This window comes from Pleurodeles waltl, chromosome 9 (assembly GCF_031143425.1).
Source record: "Pleurodeles waltl isolate 20211129_DDA chromosome 9, aPleWal1.hap1.20221129, whole genome shotgun sequence".
In the NCBI taxonomy this organism is placed as follows: domain Eukaryota; kingdom Metazoa; phylum Chordata; class Amphibia; order Caudata; family Salamandridae; genus Pleurodeles; species Pleurodeles waltl.
This window is the reverse complement of record NC_090448.1, coordinates 309,114,345-309,128,266: the sequence shown is the minus strand read 5'-3', so window position 1 is coordinate 309,128,266 and position 13,922 is coordinate 309,114,345. Positions and strand designations below refer to the sequence as shown.

At 45.5% G+C, this 13,922-nt stretch overlaps 1 protein-coding gene across 11 annotated transcripts in view; it reads left to right on the top strand.

Annotated features, from left to right (window-relative positions):
• The window catches only part of DCAF1 (DDB1 and CUL4 associated factor 1), a 709,202-nt gene that overhangs the window by 82,601 nt on the left and 612,679 nt on the right, over window positions 1–13,922 (top strand). The window lies entirely within an intron of this gene.

Sequence of the window (13,922 nt, the reverse complement as noted above, 5' to 3'; positions counted from 1 at the left end):
GGTGTGCCAAGGAGTCCTTAACACACACACTAGCTTGTACCATGCATAAATGTGGCACCTCAGGGCACATACTGCAGAACATCCCTGGACCTGACGATCAGAAGAGAACTGAACCTGCGGTCTGTGACCAGAGAAGAACTCTGAAAGAAGTGAACCTGCTCTCTCGTTCCTCCCGGGCAAAAAAAAGTGTACTCCAAAATACATAAAGTTGACCACCTTTTATAGCTACAGGGACACAACAAGCTTTAAGATTTCTTTTCTTGTAACTGCCCTGCTGTCCTCTGGTAACTGAACCCTGGCCTCTGCATGACACCCCATGAGTGCGAGTGCCTCCCCTGAGGTTTGGGGGGTGTTAAGATTTATTGCCAAGGTGAATTGTGGCTTAAAGGACTAAAGTCAGAAAGTAGAATATTTGACAAGGACGTGCCCGTGGTGTGTCTGACCCTTCAAGGTTAGTGTCCAATTATGCCCATCAGGGCTCGAAAAATCATACAAATGTTACTAGACCTGCAGGTCGAGTAACTAAAATAATCTACTCGACCGAACTGTAATGTGCTTGACCTATAAACTGGTCTCACATTATGTGATCCTAGGCAAATAGTTTACATAGTTGCCTTTTTCTTAATACTCACATATGATTGCACTTTCAACCACGTGAGCTCAGCATTTCTGCAGTACAAAAAACCTCTTATTTGATTAAGTAGACTAAAGTTTGCTGCATGCATCACAAGAGTCTATCCCAGATACCCCGGAGGTCTAGCACACATAACCGAGGACTTTTTTTTAGTTTACTAACAACATTGTCATCGGGGCAGGAGTGTTTCTCAGTTTGTTTAAACACTCAATTTTAATGAATATATTACTAAACCATAATGTGGTAACATATTGTCATCTGCACATGGTAACTTTCCAAGAAATGTCCAGAAACCTCTCCACTAACTTGCAGCTTTACTGACAAAACTATATAGTGTATTAACAATTTGTGAAAATTGGTTTTCAGAAAACATATCTTTTCCACACCAACACGTAAAGTATTCTGATTTGTTTTCGTCCTATTAAAATATTTTTTTCAGCACACAGAAATATAAAAAAGAGCTTTCACAACTACTGAAACATATTTTTAAATGTTTGCACAGTGGGCTTAGTCATTTAAATATTGTGTTAGGATAAACCTGACACCCTATATCCTCTTATTTTGCGTTCTAAGCAGCAGGTCAACCAGTTCACCTTACAAAGTCCTGGAACTCTGCAGTCAGAAGGAAAATTAATTGTAAGAAAAACTGACTTTTGACCTCTGTCTGTGAACACAGAGCAAATGTCACATAAGAACGAGATTTTAACACCAGAAGGGACGAGTAGGTATTAAAAATAGCTCGACCTGATCAAATAAGACTCGCCAATGCGAGTGGTCAAGTGGATTTTCCGAGCCCTGCCCATGATCCTGATCTACTGTGACCATTGACCATCATTGGCCCTGTGTGCTTGTTGGTACTATTCCTGCTTAACATTTTAAATGATCATGTCCTTATTGACTTTTTGTCATCTTTTTTTCTTAAATTTTACCCATTGGGATTGTTATTGTTTTGCATTTTACCTTTTATTACTGTTTTGGTATTGCATAAATACTTTATGGATTGCTCTGCTCTCTGTTCTATTGCTACCAGGCCACTAAGCTCAGGTTTATTTAGTGAGTTTAAGGGTTCACCCTTATAAGCTCCACCAAAAACAATATGATATAATGTTTGGAAGGGTTAAGCAGTGTCCAATGATTTTCCTTTATGAAGATATCTGCCAAAGAAAAACTTCCAATCATAGGCTACATGTCAATTTTTAAATGTCTGTACCCTGCTCTACTAAATAATTGTTCCATAAGCTATTCAGACTGAGATGTCTGCAGTAAAACTGATGTCGATGCAGATGGCATTGCTCACATCCTCAAGTCAGACTCAACACCAGCAACTTACCCTAATACATCTTTGCTGATGAGATCACTCCTAGTGCGCATATCAGTACAAAACAGTCTTCCGAGAATATTTGTACATTAAGTACGGGGGACTATGAACAACATGGCTAACTCCAGAAGATCTTTTCTCATGGGATGTGCGTTGTAGGAAGTTGGCTCTGTATGTACTATTTCAAAGTAAGAAATAGCATGCACAGAGTCCAAGGGTTCCCCTTAGAGGTAAGATAGTGGCAAAAAGATATAATTCTAATGCTCTATTTTGTGGTAGTGTGGTCGAGCAGTTGTACACACACAGGCAATAAATGAGGAACACACACTCAGACAATTCCAAGCCAATAGGTTTTTATATGGAAAAATATATTTTCTTAGTTTATTTTAAGAACCACAGGTTCAAGATTTACAAACAATACTTTAAATGAAAGGTATTTCACTTAGGAACTTTAGGAACTTTGAATTAGCAAAATAGCATATAGAGTTTTCACACAAATGGCAATAAGCTATTTTAAAACTGGACACTGCAATTTTCAACAGTTCCTGGGGGAGTTAAGTGTTTGTTAGTTTTGCAGGTAAATAAACCACCTACAGGGTGAGGTGCAGAGGTCAAAGTGGTGCCCAAAACGCATAGGCTTCAATGGAGAAGGGGGTGCCCCGGTCCCAGTCAGCCAGCAGGTAAGTACCCTTCGGAGGGCAGACCAGGGGGGTTTTGTAGGGCACTGGGGGGGACACAAGTCAGCACAAAGAGTACACCCTCAGCGGCACGGGGGCGGCCGGGTGCAGTGTGCAAACAGGCGTCGGGTTTGCAATGGAGTTCAGTGGGAGACCAAGGGGTCTCTTCAGCGATGCAGGCAGGCAAGGGGGGAGGCTCCTCTGGGTCACGGTCAGGTGGAGCCTCTGGATTCCCTCTGCAGGCGTCGCTGTGGGGGCTCAGGGGGGTCAACTCTGGCTACTCACGGGCTCGCAGTCGCCGGGGAGTCCTCCCTGTAGTGTTTGTTCTCCACAAGCCGAGCCGGGGGCGTCGGGTGCAGAGTGCAAAGTCTCACGCTTCCGGCGGGAAACGTGTGTTCTTTAAAAGTTGCTTCTTTGTTGCAAAGATGTTTCTTCTTTGGAGCAGAGCCGCTGTCCTCTGGAGTTCTTGGTCCTTTTAGATGCAGGGTAGTCCTCTGAGGCTTCAGAGGTCGCTGGACCCTGTGGAACGCGTCGCTGGAGCAGTTCTTTTGAAGTGGAGAGACAGGCCGGTAGAGCTGGGGCCAAAGCAGTTGGTGTCTCCGTCTTCTCTGCAGGTTTTTCAGCTCAGCAGTCCTTCTTCGTCTTAGGTTGCAGGAATCTATCTTGCTGTCTTCTGGGACCCCCTAAATACTCGATTTAGGGGTGTGTTTAGGTCTGGGGGGTTAGTAGCCAATGGCTACTAGCCCTGAGGGTGGCTACACCCTCTTTGTGCCTCCTCCCTGAGGGGAGGGGGGGCACATCCCTAATCCTATTGGGGGAATCCTCCATATGCAAGATGGAGGATTTCTAAAAGTCAGAGTCACCTCAGCTCAGGACACCTTTGGGGGCTGTCCTGACTGGCCAGTGACTCCTCCTTGTTTTTCTCATTATCTCCTCCGGCCTTACTGCCAAAAGTGGGGCCGTGGCCGGAGGGGGCCGGCAACTCCACTAGTTGCAGTGCCCTGGGGTGCTGTAACAAAGGGGGTGAGCCTTTGAGGCTCACCGCCTGGTGTTTACAGTTCCTGCAGGGGGAGGTGAGAAGCACCTCCACCCAGTACAGGCTTTGTTACTAGCCACAGAGTGACAAAGGCGCTCTCCCCATGTGTCCAGCAACATGTCTGGTGTGTGGCAGGCTGCTAAAACTAGTCAGCCCACACTGGTAGTCGGGGTTGCCCTCTGGGGTGTATTTTACAATATCATGTACACTGGTATCATTGTGCATTTATTGTGCTGAGAAGTTTGATACCAAACTTCACAGTTTTCAGTGTAGCCATTATGGTCCTGTGGAGTTCGTGCATGACAGACTCCCAGACCATATACTCTTATGGCTACCCTGCACTTACAATGTCTAAGGTTTTGCTTAGACACTGTAGGGGCATAGTGCTCATGCACTTATGCCCTCACCTATGGTATAGTGCATCCTGCCTTAGGGCTGTAAGGCCTGCTAGAGGGGTGACTTATCTATACCTATAGGCAGTGTGAGGTTGGCATGGCACCCTGAGGGGAGTGCCATGTTGACTTAGTCATTTTATCCCCACCAGCACACACAATCTGCAAGCAGTGCGTCTGTGCTGAGTGAGAGGTCCCCAGGGTGGCATAAGACATGCTGCAGCCCTTCGAGACCTTCCCTGGCATCAGGGCCCTTGGTACCAGGGGTACCAGTTGCAAGAGACTTACCTGGATGCCAGGGTGTGCCAATTGTGGAAACAAAGGTGCAGGTTAGGGAAAGAACACTGGTGCTGGGGCCTGGTTAGCAGGCCTCCGCACACTTTCAAATCATAACTTGGCATCAGCAAAGGCAAAAAGTCAGGGGGTAACCATGCCAAGGAGGCATTTCCTTACACATTGCATTACATATATCACAAGGGTAATGTGCCTGTTCGATGGCATGTGTAGCTGCAGATACTCATGCTGTGCACATCCCGCCATCTGGTGTTGGGCTCGGAGTGTTACAAGTTGTTTTTCTTCGAAGAAGTCTTTTCGAGTCATGAGATCGAGAGACTCCTCCCATTTCGGCTCCATTGCGCATGGGCGTCGACTCCATCTTAGATTGTTTTTTTTCCGCCATCGGGTTCGGACGTGTTCCTTTTCGCTCCGTGTTTCGGGTCGGAAAGTTAGTTAGAATCTCGGAAAAAAACGTCGGTATTGTTTGCGTTCGGTATCGGGTTAGTTAGAACAAATCGACACCGATTTTTGAAGAGCTCCGGAGGGTCAGAGAAAGATAATTTAGGTTCGATGGCATCTTTCGCTGTAGATACACATGTTGTGCATAGCCCGCCATCTGGTGTTGGGTCGGAGTGTTACAAGTTGTTTTTCTTCGAAGAAGTCTTTCGAGTCACGGGACCGAGGGACTCCTCCTCTTTGTCTCCATTGCGCATGGGCGTCGACTCCATCTTCGATTGTTTTCTTTCCGCCATCGGGTTCGGACGTGTTCCTTTCGCTCCGTGTTTCGGAACGGAAAGTTCGCTCAAAATCGGAAAATTACGTTGGTATTGTTGCGTTCGGGATCGGGTTAGATAGCATCGACATCGAATCGAAACGATATCATCTCCGTTGCCCTTCGGGGTAGTTTTCGATGCCCCGTCGGGGCCTGGTCGGCCCGACCGCGTGTGACATAGACGCTGATGGAACGGACCCCGTTCCGATTCCGTCCTAAATGCCACAACAAATACCCATATACAGACCATCATTCGGTCTGTAACCTGTGCCTGTCGCCCGAGCACAGGGAAGAAACTTGTGAGGCCTGTCGTGCGTTCCGGTCCTGAAAAACGCTCCGTGACCGACGAGCCAGAAGACTGCAAATGGCGTCCACGCCGACAGGACACCGAGAATTCGAGGAACAAGAAGAAGTAGAATCCTTCTCGATCCATGAATCGGACTCGGACAAATTCGACGACCATGAAACAGTGAGTAAGACGTCGAAGATAGCACATAAGAAAACTGACAAGGCCCAGGGGACGCCACTGCCATCAGGCCATGGCTCAACCCATAAAAGCGGTGACCGACCATCGGCACCGAAGAAGGCCGAAATAGTGCCGAGATCGTCCGACTCGTTTCGAGACACAGGCACCCAGCCATCTCGGGACCGAGATAGTGCTGCCGACAAAGATCGACGCCGAGATAGCGGAGCCGAAGCTGCTCGACGCAGAGACAGCGGCACCGAGGAGGATCGACGCCGAGAGGGTTCGACTCCGAAAAAGAGAAAAGTCGCCTCGGAGCCGAAAAAGAGCGTGGACATAGTTTCGGTGCCAAAACGACCCGCAACCGAGCCAACTACCGGTTCCTATTCAGAGGAACAATCACTGTCCTCTCAAATGCGAAAGCATAGATTCGAGGAGGAATTACAATCCACTGAGGTGGACCACACTCAAAAACGGATTTTTATACAGAGTGGAACAGGGAAAATAAGCACCCTTCCCCCTATTAGGAGGAAGAGGAGACTTGAATTCCAACAAGAACAAGCACCACAAACCAAACTGGTGAAGAAGGTAACTCCGCCACCCTCTCCTCCACCTGTAGCTCACTTTTCACCGGCACAGACTCCGTCACATTCACCGGCTCACACCACCTTAAGCCAAGGTGACCAGGACCAAGATGCTTGGGACTTATACGACGCCCCAGTGTCAGACAACAGTCCAGAGGCGTATCCTACAAAGCCCTCACCACCAGAAGACAGCACAGCATATTCACAAGTGGTGGCTAGAGCAGCGGAGTTCCATAACGTGTCTCTACACTCGGAGCCTGTCGAGGATGACTTCCTCTTCAACACCCTCTCTTCCACACATAGCACCTACCAAAGCCTGCCTATGCTCCCAGGAATGCTAAGGCACGCAAAGGACATATTCAAGGAGCCTGTCAAGAGTAGGGCAATAACACCGAGGGTGGAAAAGAAATATAAAGCACCTCCCACAGACCCAGCTTTCATCACCTCACAACTGCCACCAGATTCGGTTGTGGTAGGGGCAACTCGCAAGAGAGCAAACTCTCACACATCGGGCGATGCACCACCCCCGGATAAGGAGAGCCGCAAGTTCGATGCAGCCGGTAAAAGGGTCGCAGTACAGGCTGCAAACCAGTGGCGCATCGCTAACTCTCAAGCGCTCCTAGCGCGATATGACAGAGCCCACTGGGACGAGATGCAACACCTCATTGAGCATCTACCCACAGAACTACAAAAGAGGGCGAAACAAGTGGTTGAGGAGGGCCAAAACATCTCCAATAACCAGATACGCTCCTCTATGGACGCAGCGGACACAGCAGCAAGAACAATTAACACGGCAGTAACCATACGAAGGCACGCGTGGCTACGAACATCTGGTTTTAAACCAGAGATACAGCAGGCGGTGCTCAATATGCCATTCAATGAGCAACAATTGTTCGGACCTGAAGTGGACACGGCAATTGAGAAGCTAAAAAAGGACACTGACACTGCAAAAGCCATGGGCGCGCTCTACTCCCCGCAGAGCAGAGGCACTTTCAACACCTTCCGCAAGACAACCTTTAGAGGAGGGTTTCGGGGTCAAGCCACACAAGCCAGTACCTCACATTCAACACCGTCCACCTACCAGGGACAGTACCAAAGGGGAGGCTTTCGGGGCCAATAAGAGGAGGACAATTCCCTAGAAGCAGGGGAAAATTTCAAAGCCCCAAAACACCTACAACCAAACAGTGACTCACACGTCACTCATCCCCTCCACACAACACCAGTGGGGGGAAGAATAAGTCAGTATTACCAAGCGTGGGAGAAAATAACAACAGACACTTGGGTCTTAGCAATTATCCAACATGGTTATTGCATAGAATTTCTACAAATCCCTCCAAACATACCACCAAAAACACAGAATATATCAAAACAACATTCGGACCTCCTAGAAATAGAAGTTCAAGCATTACTGCAAAAGAAGGCAATAGAACTGGTACCAGATACACAAACAAATACAGGGGTTTACTCACTGTACTTTCTAATACCAAAGAAGGACAAAACACGGAGACCAATCCTAGACCTCAGAACACTAAACACATACATCAAATCAGAACACTTTCACATGGTCACGCTACAGGAAGTGTTACCATTGCTAAAGCAACAAGATTACATGACAACCTTAGATCTCAAAGACGCGTATTTCCACATACCAATACATCCGTCGCACAGAAAATACCTAAGGTTCGTATTCAAAGGAATACATTACCAATTCAAAGTATTGCCGTTCGGTTTAACAACTGCACCAAGAGTCTTCACAAAATGCCTAGCAGTAGTGGCTGCACACATCAGAAGGCAGCAAATACACGTATTCCCGTATCTAGACGACTGGCTAATCAAGACCGACTCACTGACAAGGTGCTCACACCACACAAAACAGGTCATACAAACCCTCTACAAACTCGGTTTCACCATCAACTATGCGAAATCACACATTCTGCCGTGCAAGGTACAACAATACCTAGGAGCGACAATAGACACAACGAGGGGAATAGCCACTCCAAGTCCACAAAGGGTTAAAAATTTCCAAAAGATTATACAACACATGTATCCAACACAAAGAATACAGGCGAAGATGATATTACAACTCCTAGGCATGATGTCCTCATGCATAGCCATTGTCCCAAACGCAAGGTTGCACATGCGGCCCTTACAACAGTGCCTAGCATCACAATGGTCACAAGCACAGGGTCAGCTTCTAGATCTGATGTTGATAGACCGCCTAACATACCTCTCGCTTCTATGGTGGAACAATATAAATTTAAACAAAGGGCGGCCTTTCCAAGACCCAGTGCCACAATACGTGATAACAACAGATGCTTCCATGACAGGGTGGGGAGCACACCTCAATCAACACAGCATACAAGGACAATGGGACGTACATCAAAGAAAGCTGCATATAAATCACCTCGAACTACTAGCAGTTTTCCAAGCATTAAAAGCATTTCAACCAATCATAACTCACAAATACATTCTTGTCAAAACGGACAACATGACAACAATGTATTATCTAAACAAACAGGGGGGGACACACTCGACACAGCTGTGCCTTCTGGCACAAAAAATATGGCAATGGGCAATTCACAACCACATTCGCCTAATAGCACAGTTTATTCCAGGGATCCAGAATCAACTTGCAGACAATCTCTCTCGAGATCACCAACAGGTCCACGAATGGGAAATTCACCCCCAAATTCTAAACACTTACTTCAAACGTTGGGGAACACCTCAAATGGACTTATTTGCAACAAAGGAGAACGCAAAATGCCAAAACTTCGCATCCAGATACCCACACAGGCAGTCTCAAGGCAATGCCCTATGGATGAACTGGTCAGGGATATTTGCGTACGCTTTTCCCCCTCTCCCTCTCCTTCCATATCTAGTAAACAAATTGAGTCAAAACAAACTCAAACTCATACTGATAGCACCAACATGGGCAAGGCAACCATGGTACACAACACTGCTAGACCTATCAGTAGTACCCCACGTCAAGTTGCCCAACAGGCCAGATCTGTTAACACAACACAAACAACAGATCATGCATCCAAACCCAGCATCGCTGAATCTAGCAATCTGGCTCCTGAAATCCTAGAATTCGGACACTTAAACCTCACACAAGAATGTATGGAAGTCATAAAGCAAGCTAGAAGACCATCCACTAGACACTGCTATGCAAGCAAATGGAAAAGGTTTGTTTGCTACTGCCATCATACTCAAATTCAACCATTACACGCATCTCCAAAGGATGTAGTGGGTTACTTACTACACTTACAAAAATCGAACCTAGCCTTCTCTTCCATTAAAATACACCTCGCAGCAATATCTGCATACCTGCAGATTACCCATTCAACTTCACTATTTAGGATACCTGTCATTAAAGCGTTTATGGAAGGCCTCAAAAGAATTATACCACCAAGGACACCACCTGTTCCTTCATGGAACCTCAACATTGTCTTAACAAGACTCATGGGTCCACCCTTTGAACCTATGCATTCTTGCGAAATACAATTCCTAACCTGGAAAGTTGCATTTCTCATCGCCATCACATCTCTAAGAAGAGTAAGTGAAATTCAGGCGTTTACAATACAAGAACCTTTTATCCAACTACACAAAAATAAAGTAGTCCTAAGGACCAATCCTAAATTTTTGCCAAAGGTTATTTCACTGTTCCACCTAAATCAAACGGTAGAGCTACCAGTGTTCTTCCCACAGCCAGATTCCATAGCTGAAAGGGCACTACATACATTAGACGTCAAAAGAGCACTAATGTACTACATCGACAGAACTAAAAACATCAGAAAAACTAAACAACTGTTTATTGCATTTCAAAAACCTCACGCAGGAAACCCAATATCGAAACAGGGTATAGCCAGATGGATAGTTAAGTGCATCCAAATCTGCTACCTTAAAGCAAAAAGACAACTGCCCATTACACCAAGGGCACACTCAACCAGAAAGAAAGGCGCTACCATGTCCTTCCTAGGGAATATTCCAATGCACAAAATATGTAAGGCAGCCACATGGTCTACGCCTCACACATTTACCAAGAACTACTGTGTAGACATGCTATCCGCACAACAAGCCACAGTAGGTCAAGCCGTACTAAGAACCTTATTTCAGACTACTTCCACTCCTTCAGGCTGAGCCACCGCTTTTGGGGAGATAACTGCTTACTAGTCTATGCACAACATGTGTATCTACAGCGACAGATGCCATCGAACTGAAAATGTCACTTACCCAGTGTACATCTGTTCGTGGCATCAGTCGCTGAAGATTCACATGTGCCCACCCACCTCCCCGGGAGCCTGTAGCCGTTTGGAAGTTAGCTTCAACTTTGTACATTTGTAAATATATTCAATCTTAAATAGGTACATACTTATTCACTCCATTGCATGGGCACTATTACTAACAAACAACTCCTACCTCACCCTCTGCGGGGAAAACAATCGAAGATGGAGTCGACGCCCATGCGCAATGGAGACAAAGAGGAGGAGTCCCTCGGTCCCGTGACTCGAAAGACTTCTTCGAAGAAAAACAACTTGTAACACTCCGACCCAACACCAGATGGCGGGCTATGCACAACATGTGAATCTTCAGCGACTGATGCCACGAACAGATGTACACTGGGTAAGTGACATTTTCATTCATAGGCACTTTAGCTGCTGTCAGCCTTTCAGCTCCGAGGCCATCCGAAAGATGCCTTACCAAGATTCTCCCATGATATCTCATTGTTCCATCCCCTAACTCCACATTGCTTTCAGCGCAGATGAAGCCGCTTAACAGCTTGTACTATCACCCACATCCCTTTGTAACAACGAAATAACAATTAAACCAACTTGAATAAGTAAATGATACTTGGAACAAAACCAATAATTACATCACATAGACTTGGAGCTAACTTGGTCTTTGCATCTGTCTCTTTCGTCTGGTTAACTCCAAGTCTCTTCCAACACTAGTCGTTGTGATCATCTTTTTGCTATTCTTTCTTTGTTTTATATATATATATATATATATGTATATATATATATATATGAAGCATGTTGCTTTAAGCTGTTGCAGCATTGCTGTCCGGTGCCTAACCATGCCTCTCCAATTAAGCCTACATTTCAGGTTGGTATGTGAAGAGCACTTAGGATAACCACAACTTGCCTGGTGCTTTCTCTAACCAAAACTGTCTTTTGATTCCTTAGTGGTATGTGTAGTTCTTGTAAATGTTTCTGTACTATGTGCAGATGAAAGTGGTACAAGAGGTGGCAAGTGCTTCAGAGGTATATCGGGTGCCTTTTGCTGGAATAGAACTTTGTCAGAGAGGTGGTGTCTCTTTTGGGCATGTTTTACATATGCTATAGTCTTCATACTTGCCTGCACATGAGGTTGATTCCTCTTGAGGCTTTTGCTAATGCACCGGAGTTCTCCGGGACTAAAGATTTTTCATGATGGCTGAGTGATAACATGCACTCATGCCACACAATCTCTTGACTGGTGGAGAAATATGAACATTCTGAGCCCTCTTTCACTAGAGCCCCCACCTCACCTGGAGATAGTGGTGACAGATGCTACCCTCACGGATTTGGGAGCATATCTGAATGGTATCTCCTCAGAAAGTTACTGGTTCCCTCCAAAATCACTCTATTATACAAATATTTTACATTGGGGGCTTTCACTCTAGGGTAGCGATACCAGCATGCTTCACATCTGTAAGCAGGTTGCGTTGTGCATGATGTTGCTCAGGGGGCTCAACAACTTTGTCACTCTGTGATTCATCACAAGATGTACTTGTCATCTCAGCACATATCTGCGATGCGCCAGGAATGTGCAGATTTCTTAAGCATGTGTGCAATAGGGATCGCAAGAGGGAGCCTTAGCCTGGGGTCTTACAACAGCGGAGAGCAGTTAGTAGGTCTGTTCACCACTAAAAAAAAAAAAATATGCTATCTATACTAGTCCAGACATCTAAGTCTGACATTTTGGGGAATGCGCTGTCAACAAGCTGGCAAAAGAGGACTATGGCATTTCCTCACTTTTTTTTTTTTTTTTTAAACCGTTCAGATTGACAACATTGTTTGGAAATCTTTGTTATTTTGCAATAACCATAGAATTAAAAATAATCAGACCTTGACATCATACAGTCACAGGAAGTAGGCACTGCATAGGTTTGTACTTTCAATTTTGGGCTGCACAGACCATGAGTCAACCCTCTGTACTCCTGCCATGTCCCCCATACCTTGGCAAATTTCTTGGTGAACCCCCTGCCCTCATCAACCGTGTGTTCCACTTGCATGCAACAGTCTATTCCCCTCTCACATGAGGGTTGCGTCTGTGCTGGCCCTGGCTGTATCTCAGCGTGCTCTGATCAGTGCTATATTGAAGAGTAAGGCCTACCTGGACAGAGTCTGGAAACCCCCCTCCTGCCCCCTTTAAACCATATTTCCAGGGTGACCAGTGTTTAGTTATGTGAATCTGAGTCCCTACTACCTACAGTGTTCAACCCGCTTCCAGAATGGTTGAATACACAGGGAGTCCTCTTTAAGGACTCAATCACAGAGCATGAATACGCCAACAGACTGATGCAATACCCGACGTGAGCCATGTGAATCATCAGCCGCCATAAGTGCACATGCATCCCTGTTCAGCCCTAGGACCAAGGATAAATTGTAGAGTCCTTAAAGTGATGATTAATCTATACGCGCTGATGATGACCTCACCTGAATGTTTTTCACCCAGCATGTATAGAGTTCGAAACAAGTTGGCTTATTTGTACAAGAGGATTGTTTCATAATTCCCCTGATAGGCATTAATTGTATTTTGATAGAATAAACGAGACCGCATTTGGAAACCTTGGGAAAAGGGGGTTGCTCTTTGAACTACACTCCTCTTGTAATAAAGGGAAGAGGAAACAGGATGTAATCCAGAGATGTTTGCATGGAAAACACGCTACTGAAGTAATTGGGACTCTGAACAGAAGTGGATTTTTCCCCTAGCCGGACATTTTTATTTTATTTTTTTATTTTATATAATATATGTGGATACAAAAAGTTTGTTCTTTTACTGAAAGAATATTTGTGTTCTGTATTCACAACACTTTGGGTGATATGTTAATGTATATGTTATTCCCTTGGTTGCATTTTGTATTGATGTTAATAATTGTTTGTGTTCAAAGAAAACATGTATTTGCAATGCAATAGGGTCTCGCATTTCTCTGAGTTACAGCTATTAGCAGTTGTACACTCCCAACCGGATTTTTCTTGCCACATTGAATGAAAAAAAACAGCGCGATCGCGCTGCTACAGTTCACTCGTAGTGAAACCTATCGGCAAATGTGCAATTATCTACGTAACCGGCAAAAGTGCAATTAACTATGTAACAGGGTCGATGTTATGCAAAGCGCTTGACTTCTGCCAAGCGAGATCACGCTGTGAACAAAAGATAAAAAGTAGTCCACAAACCTGACGGGAAGCAGCGAGCCTCGCATGTTTTTCAGTACTTGGTCGCTGCGCTCGAGGAGGGCTAACCACCGGAAAAGGCATGACGTATGCGTGCCTTCCACTAATGAAAGCAAGCAGATTTGAACAGGCAAGCCCACGAACCAATGAAAGACACTGACTTGACATGGACGGGGCTCCAAGCCCTTTTCTAACTCCTAAAGCGTATCGCAAGCGAAACGCAAGCGCATGCGATGCAGGCTCGACCCTAAAAAGGAGAGTGTGTAAGAAACCTTATATATCGATAGAACAAATTAATAAATAAAGTAAAATGTCACACACAGTGTTAATG